Here is an 11,827-nt window from a genome sequence, read left to right as displayed (position 1 = left end):
CTCCTTCTCTTATTGATTTCTAGCTTCAGTTTACTGTGTTCAGAGAAGAAACTTTGTATGATTTCAGTCTTTTAAAATTTATTGTCTTGTTTTGTGCCCTAATAAATAGGCTATCTTGGAGAATATTCCATAAGAAGAATGTGTATGGGTAGGATGTTCTTCATGTACCTGTTAGGTCTTATTGGTGTGGAGTGATTCAAGTCCTGTATTTTTTATTGTTCTTCTGTCTTGATATTATATCCATTAGAGATACCTTGAGTCAGTTCTTCAGGTGGCCCTCAGACAAGTCAAAACAGACAAACAGAATTCTTAGAGAACAAGGTGTGTTGTGCTCTTTTCCCTCTGGAACAGGGGGCTAGGGTTCCACACCTGGTTTGCTGTTTTCAAAACTGCTACTAAATTGAGAAGTGGACATTAAGGACAGGTAAAAATGTTGCAATGCTCTCCTGTTGTTTTTACATTGCCTCTTTCTTGCTTCAGCATCATTTGGTTGCTGTAAACCTTTATTTAAAGTTCTGACAAAGTTGACTGATAGGTTGTGCTTATTTTTCATTGTTTCTGTGGAAGGACGAGCCCCTGGAGCTACCTATTCTGCCATTTTCACTGATGGTACTCTCCATCCCCTCTTAAAAAGTTTTGAAAATGGGGCACTGTATATCTACATGAGATTTCCAGCTTCTTTTGAAGAATTGCAAAATCTGTCCCTACTGGACCACAGTTCCACACATCCACAATTACATGATGAGTATAGCAGTTGCCCTGTTCAGGCAGAACAAACATTCTTCAATTTCCCCAGACTTCATCTCCTGTCCCTTAATCATTTCAGTTATCTGATTGGTTTTTTTGACCCATTTTAATTTTCAATCTTTTTATTATTACATAATGACTAAGACCCTAGGCCATGAGGCAGACAAAACTGGATTTGAATCCTGCCTTCACCATTTACAGGCTGCATGTCCTTAGGAGAGTGACCTGTCCTCTGTGATCTTTAGTGTCTGCACTTGTAGAATGACAGTAAACACAATGACTCATCTGAGTTGTTGAGATGAGTAAATGATAGAATACTTACAAAGAATTTAATGATGCAGGTAAATAGTGGTTGTAATGAGTTTCAGTGTAAACTTACTAAAGTCTTTTTTCATGCCTTTTGGTAATGTTTAGAACTTTTTTTTCTATGTTGAGTATATTTATTCAAAAAAGTTATTCAACTTATGAATCTGGTTGTGATTTGGATTCTTTTCTCTTTAATATATTTTCTAAATGGCTAATGCTGATAAGTAGGAAGGATAATTTCTGGTTCTCTTTTACCCTGCCATCTTTTAAATTTCTTATTAAAGAGATTTTCAGTCAGTTTCATTTTTTTTAGTAGGCAACAGTAATGATCCTTTTTTCAGTACTTTATAATATTTATACTTTATTCTTTAGAATAGAACTCTCAAGCAATGTTTAATAGTTGTGAAGATTGCAGATGTCTTCATTTTATTTCTGAATATAATGGGAATGTTCCATTAATCACAATATTTAATTTTGGTCTTTGATGTATATATATACGATAAGGAAGTTTCTATTTTCATTTTATAAAGGACTTTAATTAGCTTTTGAATTTTATCAAATAATTTGTAGAATCTATTGAAACGATTGTATGATTGTCTCCATTAATTTACTCATGTAGTTACATCAGTAGACTTTTAAATGTTAAATCAGTTGTGCATTCTGAGAATAAACCTTATTCGGTCATCCTGTATTTGTCTTTTCACATAATTCTGGAATCAGTTGCTCTATTTTATTTAGGATCTTTGTATTTTATTAACCAGTAAGAATGGTCTGGTGTTGTCTTGTCCTGTTTTATATTTATAAAGTTTTGGTATCAAGATTATGCTAGCTTTATAAAATAATTTAGGCAACTCACTGATTTTTCTGTGCCCTGGAACATTTTTATATGAACTCCATTCTTCAATCTTTGCTAAAACTCACCTATAAAGTCACATGGCCTGGCTCCTTGAGGGGTGAGGGTTATGGTTATGTTGTATGTAGATCTTCAATAGATTTTCCAATTTATTCTTTTGGTGTACTTAAATTTTTTTCCCCTTCTACTTGAAATATTTTTGATTATCCAACTGCTTAGAAAAATATTCCATTTCCTCTCAAATTTAAAATGTATCGAGTGTAAGTATTTAACAATATTTCAATCTCCTCCATTTATGCTTCTGTGTCTCCTTTTTAATTTCCAATACTGAGTTCTCTTTTCTTCTTGTTTGTTTTTAGATATGCTTTATTTCTAACATGTTTTGTCAGTGTTTCTTTAAACAGCCTGTGGGTAAAATTGTAACATTTCCAGAATATCTCACCTGCTTTAGTTCATTTACTTATCCTCAGGGGTGGAGAGAAGTTCATCTCCATGTCAGTGGGTAATTACTTGGGCAGCCAAGGGCGTGTCTGAACCTGAGCAGTTTAAAGGGAGGAGCTTCCTTCCTTGCTTGCTTGCTTCCTCAGGAGCAGAGGAGAGAGATGGTGCTGGACTGCAGTTTGTAAGCAATAAACGGGTTTTAAACTTTATTTCTCCCTTTGATTGATTTCAGTTTTTAGAGGTATTTTGCCCTGGGATTTCTTCTCCCTGGATTTACATAGCCTTTTAAAGTTTGTTTATCAGTTCTATTGTGAGTCATTTTTGGGATTAAGCCTATAATAACATAGACAGTGAGTTTACAGTTTGGTGCTCCTCTGCCCTGTAATGTCTAACTCTGTAAGGGCTGCCAAGACCTCTAAAACTGGGGTGTGCATCCATGACATGCAAAGGGGGAATGGGGAACCAAGTAGACCCTCTTGCATCCTTTCTCATTTCTCTTCTTTGCCCTGTCTGTTTATTGCTTTGTGAGGAAACCAAAGTGAAAGCAACTCAACCCAGTTTAGGGTGTTATTCCTGCCTATCCTTAAGCCCAGTGAAGGATCTGTGGTTTGCACTAGGGAAGACAGTTTTCTCTTGTTTTTGCTTTTTGTTCTCTTTGGTTGGTATGTGGGAATTTCTTGTTCTTTAAGCTCAAGGCTAAGTGTTTTACATAATTATGTATTTAAAAAATAGTTTTATTAATACATATTTCACATACCATAAAGTCCACTCATTTAATGTGTGTAGTTCAGTGGTGCTTGGAATATTCATAGAGTTTCGCAACCATCACCAGAATCTAATTTTAGAACATTTTTTAATACTTAATAAAGAAATCCTGTACACATTAGCAGTCATTCCCTATTCCTATCCCCACTTCCTCCCCCACTTCACCCCAACCCTAGACAATCACTGACCCATTTTCTGTATCTATGGATTTGTCCATTTTAGACATTTCACATAAATAAAATCATACAATATAGCCTATGTCTGGATTCTTTCACTTAACGTGTTCTCAAGGTTTATCATATAAATATATGCTTTGCAAATATTTTCTCCCATGCCATATATTTGTTTTTACCTATCATCTTCTTGATTTTGTATTTCCTTTGAAATACAAAAGTTTTCAATTTTAATGAAGTCCAATTTATATTTTCTTTCATGACCTGTGCTTTTGGTGTCATATTTAAGAAACCATTGTCTAATCCTAGATTACAGATTTAGATCTATTGAAGAAAACTAGCAAATGCCATCTTCCAAGTAAAAAAACCCAAGTGTGTCTGTGATTTCCTAATCAGCAAAAAGATGGTGACATTTAACTCCTTACTGATTATGGCAAATGGGCCATGCTTTGTAAGGATGATTGTATGAGTGTGTTACTCTTCTGGTAACTGTTGAGATTGATGTGGATGACTTACTACAGCAATAATACAGGAGAGAAGGAAGGCCAGGGCTGCTGGATAGTGGCAGCCGGGACACAGAGTAGCACGCATCCCGTGCTACTGTATGTGATCCCGTGCACATACTGTCCCAGCTGTAGGTGATCTCATGCAAATCTAAACTGGCTTAGCTTTAGGTAATCTGGTAAAGATCCAGTGTGACTGAATAGTCTAATGAAATGGTTCTCATCCTAATATTTTGTATCAAATCATGTATCCAAAGAGGTCTTTTAAAAAGCAACTATTTTTTAATTTAAAAATATGAAATTTATGTATTATATTATCATAACACAGAATCTTCCTTTCTCATTTTCCTTGCCTCTCTCAGGTAAGAAGAGGAGATGTTTCTGGTTGGAATTTTGCTCTGGTGTGACTGCTTTTCTCGTACTGGTGAGTGACTTTGACCCTGACAAAATTTTAATACTATTAGCAGTTATTATCTCCCAGGACTTAGCTGAAGTAAGGGCTTCTTTTCTCACATTTCTCCTACTGATGAAAAAGAGTCTCCCATTTCTCAATCCTGGGAAAAAGAACTTTTCATTTAAAAAACTATTTATTGAGCACTTGCTATGTGTCAGGCAAGGTGGATACAATAGAAAATACAGTTTTTAACCTCAAGAATCTCATATTCTAGAAGGTCTCTGATAAGAAAACAAGAAATCACAGTACACTGTGTTAGGAGCTACGATGGGGGCGATACAAACCCCATGGAGGCATGTTGTTGAGGTGCCTCACCCAGAGTTGAGGGTGTGGAGCAGCGACATTAGAGTAGCATAATGTGTAGTCAGATTGCTGTGGTGGAACCTTTGGAGGGCTGGGGTCCAGCTGTGGTTCCAGCATCTACTAGCTCTGCCAACTTGGGGAGATTTCTTAGTCTTTATCTCTCACACTTCTCTCATATTAAAGTGGAGACTGTAATGGTACTCATTTCATTGTTTTCCTAGGAAAATAAATGAGTTGATATGTATAAGTTGGTCAGCATAGTGCCTTAGTAAACAATAAAAAATAGTAACTTGCTATTATTATTCTGAGAGCTGAAGGGTTATTAAGAGTTAAGAAGTAAATGGACTGGTCAGTGTCAGAAGAATATTCCAGGCAGAGAGAAGAGCTCATGGCATGCCTGGAGGTAGAACAGATTATGGAGAGTTTGATCAACTAAAATAAATTCATTATGCTCTAATAGGTGAGTATGAGGCCAGATCATAGACATGTTTGGCTGTTATGCCAAGAGCATGCAGAGTCATAAAAGGGTTTCTTGCATGGTACTGATAAGACCAGTTTTACAGTTTAGATCATTCTTGTAATTGAGAAAATAGATTGAAGGAGAAAATGGGAAGTAGGGACTTATATTTTAAAAATGACCAAGTAAAGATGGCACTTCATTCTTCATCTCTCAGAAATCAATGCAAGATAACAAGAAACAGAAATGCAAATTCGATCTTTGAAAAAAACCTTAGATGAAATCTATAAATCTGAATTACAATATATGAGGAAGGGTTCCTGAGGGCAGTTATAGTCAAACAGGAGTGTAAGCAGATGTGGAAAGATACTGCTTGCTTCTGTGCATTTCAGGCAAAACTGGCACAGATGTTATAGTCTGAGTAGAAAAAAACCCAACACTTCCTTATTTGGAAAAAGGGGATTGTGTCTGTGGGAGGATCCCTAGACATTGTTCACGCCCGTGAGAAGTAGGTTCAATACGAATGAAGGGAGATTCACACTGAGTTTTTTTTTTTAATTAATTTATTTTGTTGTCATTAATCTGCAATTACATGAAGAATATTATGTTTACTAGAGTCCCCCCTTCACCAAATCCCCCCCAAATACCCCATTACAGTACTGTCCATCAGCATAGTAAGATGCTGTAGAATCACTACTTGTTTTCTCTGTATTGCACAGCCCTCCCCATGCCCCCCCCATTATACATGCTAATTGTAATGCCCCCTTTCTTTTTCCCCACCCTTATCCCTCCCTCCCCTCCCTTTCTCTCCTGTCCCTTTCCCTTTGGTAACTGTTAGTCCATTCTTAGGTTCTATGATTCTGCTGCTGTTTTGTTCCTTCAGTCTTTCTTTGTTCCTATAGTCTTTGGTTTTGAAGTGAGTCTTTTGTAAGCAGCATAGAGATGGGTCTTGCTTTTTTATCCATTCCATTATTCTGTGTCTTTTGATTGGTGCATTCAGTCCATTTACATTTAGGGTGATTATTGAAAGATATGTATTTGTTGCCATTGCAGGCTTTAGATTCGTGGTTGCTAAAGGTTCAAGATTAGCTTCTTTAGTATCTTACTGTCTAACTTAACTCGCTTATTGAGCTATTTTAAACACTGTCTGGTCATTCTTTATTTTTCTCCCTTCTTATTCCTCCTCCTCCGTTCTTTATATGTTGGTTGTTTTATTCTGTGCTCTTTTGTGCTTCCTTTAACTGCTTTTGTGGGTAGTTGATTTTATTTTTTGCCTTTAGTTAGTATTTGGTTGGTCTGCTTTCTTTGCTGTGATTTTATTTTCTCTGGTGACATCTATTTAGTCTTAGGAGTGCTCCCATCTAGAGCAGTGCCTCTAAAATACCCTGTAGAGGTGGTTTGTGGGAGGCAAATTCCCTCAACTTTTGCTTGTCTGGGAATTGTTTAATCCCTTCTTCATATTTAAATGATAGTCGTGCTGGATACAGTATTCTTGGTTCAAGGCCCTTCTGTTTCATTGCATTAAATATATCATGCCATTCTCTTCTGGCCTGTAGGGTTTCTGTTGAGAAGCCTGATGATATCCTGATGGGTTTTCCTTTGTAGGTGACCTTTTTCTTCTCTCTAGCTGCCTTTAAAGCTCTGTCCTTGTCCTTGATCTTTGCCATTTTAATTATTATGTGTCTTGGTGTTGTCCTTCTTGGGTCCTTTCTGTTGGGAGTTCTGTACACTTCCATGGTCTGATCGATTATTTCCTCCTCCAGTTTGGGGAAGTTTTCAGCAATTATTTCTTCAAAGACACTTTCTATCCCTTTTCTCTCTCTTCTTCTTCTGGTACCCCTATAATGTGGATATTGTTCCTTTTGGATTGGTCACACAGTTCTCTTAATATTGTTTCATTCCTGGAGATCCTTTTATCTCTCTCTGTGTCAGCTTCTATGCATTCCTGTTCTCTGGTTTCTATTCCATCAATGGCCTCTTCCATCTTATCCATTCTGCTTATATGCTTCCAGAGTTTGTTTCACTTCTGTAATCTCCCTCCGGACTGCATCCCTTAGCTCTTGCATATGTCTCTGCAGCTCCATCAGCATGGTTATGAGCTTTATTTTTAATTCTTTTTCAGGAAGACTGGTTAGGTCTATCTCCTTCTCAGGGTTTGCCTCTGTGATCTTGGTCTGTATCAATTTCTTCTGCCATTTCATGGCAATAGATATATTTGTGGGGAGCTGGCGTGTGTTGGGTAAGAGAAAGTTCCTTCTTGCCAGTTTGTGGCCTTCCTCTCCTGGGAGAACAGCGGCCTCTAGCGGCTTGTGCTGGGCAGCTGCGTGCAGATGGGGCTTCTGATCTTGCCTGGCTGCTATGGAGTTTATTTAGCTCTGCAGTTGCTGTGGGCGTGGCCTGCCTCAGGCTTCTTCTCCAATATGGCGGAACAGGCAGGAGGCTGTTTATTGCAGTGAGGGGCCTCTGAGCTGCGCTGTGGGGGTTTGGGTGCCCAGAGTTCCCCAGGATTCCCTGCTGCTAGGCTAGGTGTTCCGGGGCACCTCCATCCAGCTGTGGGGTCCCTGCCCCTTTAAGACTTCTAAAAAGCACTCGTTTTTCTTTGTCCCAGGGGCGCTGGCTGCAGGGACCCGCTCACAGGTCTTACTGTCCTGTTTCCCTAGTATCCAGCACACCACACACTGTCTGTCTGCGCTCTGGTGTGGATGGCTAGGGCTGGGTGTTCAGCAGTCCTGGGCTCCCTCTCCCTCCCCGCTCTGACTCCTCTCCTCCCACTGGGAGCTGGGGTGAGGGGCCTTGGGTGCCGCCGGGCCGGGGCTTGTATCTTACCCCTTTCACCAGGCGCTGGGTTCTTGCAGGTGTGGATGTGGTCTGGATGTTGTCCTGTGTCTTCTGGTCTCTCTTTTAGGGAGATTTGTCTTTGTTGTATTTTCAAAAATGTATGTGGTTTTGAGAGGAGATTTCTGCTGCTCTACTCAGGCCACCATCTTGGTTCTCTCCTCTCACACTGAGTTTTATATTTTGTTTTATAGGGGACATAGGGCGAAAGAAATTTTTCTGGTGAGAGAGGATAGAGAAAAGAGACTCCACACTAAACCAGCACCTGAGCAACTGATGTTTATTGACTGGGGGGCAGTAAAAGCAAACATGCACATAACCCCGTGTCACGAGGAGTGTCACTGTGAACCAGGAAGAATTTCTACTGATCTGGAGCATGGTCCTGGTGCTTTTCTTTTACAAAATTCCTACCAATAGTGACCATGGGAAGAACTCAATATATTCATATTTAAATATAAACAGTAATAAAAAAGAAAGTCAAATAAATAAATATACATATATAAAAATAAATCATAAATATAATATATATGTATAATATATACACACACAAAAAAAAAGAGGAGGAAAGGATTATCTAACAGGCAAAACAAAAGGAGGAAGAAAATTCTCTTCAGGAGAAAAGTCTCAATGGAGCAGATAAAAATTTTAACCAAGTATGTTGCCATCATGAATTAGAGGATGAAACACAACAGACTTCAGTCATGAAATCTCTCTATAAATAACTCAAAACAGAGCTCTCCAAAGACTCAGGGAAGATGTACTGAGGATTGGAATATGAAGGAAGGAATTGAAAAATGAATTCAGGAAAGAAATAGGAAACTATTATAGGAATGAAAATCTGTTAGAAGTAGCGCAAAGAAGACTAGATATAACTGAGAATACTTTAGAGACATGGAGGATAGATAGAATTAAGAAAAGCAAGAAAAAATGAACAGAATCTAGAAAAAAGTTTAAAAGATTAGGGATGAAAGTAATTGATAGAAAAGTTATAGAAGATCCAACACACACTGATGGGTACATATTGAATGGATGAAATTGATATAGTTCAGGAATTTTTTCCCCCCAAAACCACCAAAGAGTTCTTGAATCTATTTATGGAAAAGGCATACTGCATCCCAGGAAAATTTGAAACACAAAACAGCACTGATACCATATACTAACAAAATGACTGGACCTCAAAGATTAAGACTCTTCTGTACAACTAGGCAAAAAATCAAATTTCATATACGGAAAAAACCGGCTGGTTCAGATTTCCCCACAGACACAGTCAATACTGGGAAATGGGAATGGCTGAAAATTCCTTAAGAAAGAAATGTAAATTCAAGAAATGTATTCACAGCCAAGTCTAGTATAAAGGCAATAGATATCTTTGAATATGCAAAAACCCAGAGAATGTAATTTCCATGAGTCTTAATGGTGGATGGCTTTCTTGAAGATTCTAAAGGGGAAACTTCAAAAACCAGTAAGTGAATGGAGAAACTATGACAAAGGAGTGTCAGTGATGCATAAATATAATTAAATGTAGGATCAAGATAGAAATAAAACTGGGGATTATGGTTAGAATGAAATTTATAAACTCAGGCAAGGTGGAAATGATAGAACAAACAAAAGATAACAAGTGGGAGAAAACAATGGAAGGTTGTGTAAGCACCTTCCATATTTGGAAGCCAAAAGTTACTTAAAGCTGGTAAGTGAAGTAATAGAAGCATTAATATGTTTAAAAATTTAAAGGTAAGTAAGAAAAAATCTTACAATCCATGAAAATTATGCATTGGAGTAAGCAGAGCAGAAAGGAAATGAAAGTATACTAATTTAATCACTATTGATAGTGTGGAGTCCAGATAGATTGTCCAGTGAAATAGAGGATTAAACATAAGCTTATAGTAAATCCACAGATATACTTGCAAATGTGAGAAATAAAGTGAGTGTCATTGCAACATCATTTGTAAAAGCAAAAGATTGTAAAAGCAAAACAATGTATGCATAATATATTCATACAGTGCAGCTATTGTAAAGAATGAGCTCTGTGTATACTTACATGGAATGAACTCCAAGTTGTATCATTAAATGATATAACAAGGTCCAGAAGAGAGTGAATAGAATGGGGAAAGAAAACTTTATGTATTTTGTAAGGAAAATAGACTTTTATTTGTGTAAAATATCTCTTGAAGGACACACAACTTTCGTCAACTTGGTCTCCTCTTATGAAGGGAATTATGTCACTGGAGGTCAGGCATGGGAGGGAAATATTTATTGTATACCTTATGGTAATTTGTAAATTTTGTAACATGTAATTTCATACCATGAGTTTTATACTGTCGCTTTTAAAAATGACTAATTTTTCTTTGGCTATTTAAATAATTTCTGTAAGAGATGATGAGCTGAGTTAGAGAAATGGTAGTGGGGATGGAGAGAGGTAGATGTAGATGGGTTAGAAATATTATCAGTTGGAAGGATGGGTAGTGAGGAAGAAGGAGTCAAAGATGACATGACAGTGTCTTCTGGTTTAGGTAACTGGGTAGGTGGTTGTGTCATTCCATAAGATGGGATAATTAGATTCCCTGCAACTGTCCACAGGCTTCATCCCTTGTGTATTTCTATAGAATTCTGTTATCTCATGCTTTCTACCTTTCCATGATTTTAGTTTTCCCCTCTTTATGAACAGTTTCCATATCTTTTATAAACTCTAGATTACCTGGATTATCAGGTCCCTACTGGATGTCAACTCAAACATATATTCTTAAGTAATTGCAGAACTAAAGAATCATAACATTTAAATCTAAAATGGACCTTAGAAACTTATCATGGATTTGCCATTTTATTTTGCAATGAAAGCCTTAAAGACAGAGGCATTATGTGTCTTAGATTCTACTAAGAAGTTAAATAAGTTGGAGCATGAACATATTTTTGATCTCTCTTCTGTACCTTTAGTTAAATGATAATAAATTACAACATTTCTAAGAGATGGGTACTAGAACAACTTGTCTTTTTAGCTACATGTGGCAAATAGACAACACATGGGAATTAATGTCAAACTGTCTCCTCTGTGATCTCTGCCTAATTGACTTCAACATCTTTCTAGCTGCCCAGACTTGAAAGCTCAGAGATCTCTTTATTCTCTCTTATTTTCATTATAATCAATCCACTGTTGAATGACTTTGGTTTTCCGTTTGAAAGTCTTATACTGGTGCCTTTTTCTCTGTTGTCATTATTACAGCTGGAGTTCAGGTTCTCTTCCCTACGCCATAGCAGTGACCTTCACACTGATTTCCATGACCTTAGTTTTCTGTTTTTGAGTTTATCTTCTGAATTACAGCAAAATATTTCTTTATAAAAGGTGGAATCTTACTGTGACCTCTTGTATATTTTTCAAGAACTGTTCAAGGCAGGTAGATCAAAGTCCAGATTTCTTGCATGGCATTCAAGGCCTCCAGGATTTGTGATTAGCCTTTGTTTCTGATTTCACTTCTAAATACACCTGCCCCTGCAGCCATACCTGATTGGCCATCATTTCCAAAATTCAATGTACGAAATTAATGCACACTCATGTACATTAGTTCACCTTTACCCTCTATGTCAGATAAGTTTTCCTTTGTTTATATTTTGTCAATAATTTGTCCATCTTCAAGAGTCCATTCATTTACTACCTATTTTTCTGGAGTAAACTTCCCCACTACTACCATGACTTTGTGTTTGTACCACCAGTAGAATAGTGGTCTGACAGTTGGCTTTCCATTTTATTTAGAGGTATACATGTCCATGTCGCTCTCTCTTTACATGTAAAGATTATGTCTTTTACATTTTAGTATACTCCAACAACCTCTATGTATTTAGATGCTCAAAAAATTTTTTGGACTGTTTTGAGGGCTCTTTGTGACTCTGCAGCACTTGAGTGATCTGAAACTGAATTGAAAACTGAGGTTAGAAACCAGAGAGATTAACCACAAATATTTTAGCATTAGCACAACAGAAATACCTTGAGACTTGTTG

The sequence above is a fragment of the Manis pentadactyla genome, chromosome 1 (assembly GCF_030020395.1).
Source record: "Manis pentadactyla isolate mManPen7 chromosome 1, mManPen7.hap1, whole genome shotgun sequence".
Lineage (NCBI taxonomy): Eukaryota > Metazoa > Chordata > Mammalia > Pholidota > Manidae > Manis > Manis pentadactyla.
This window is presented reverse-complemented; position numbering follows the sequence as displayed.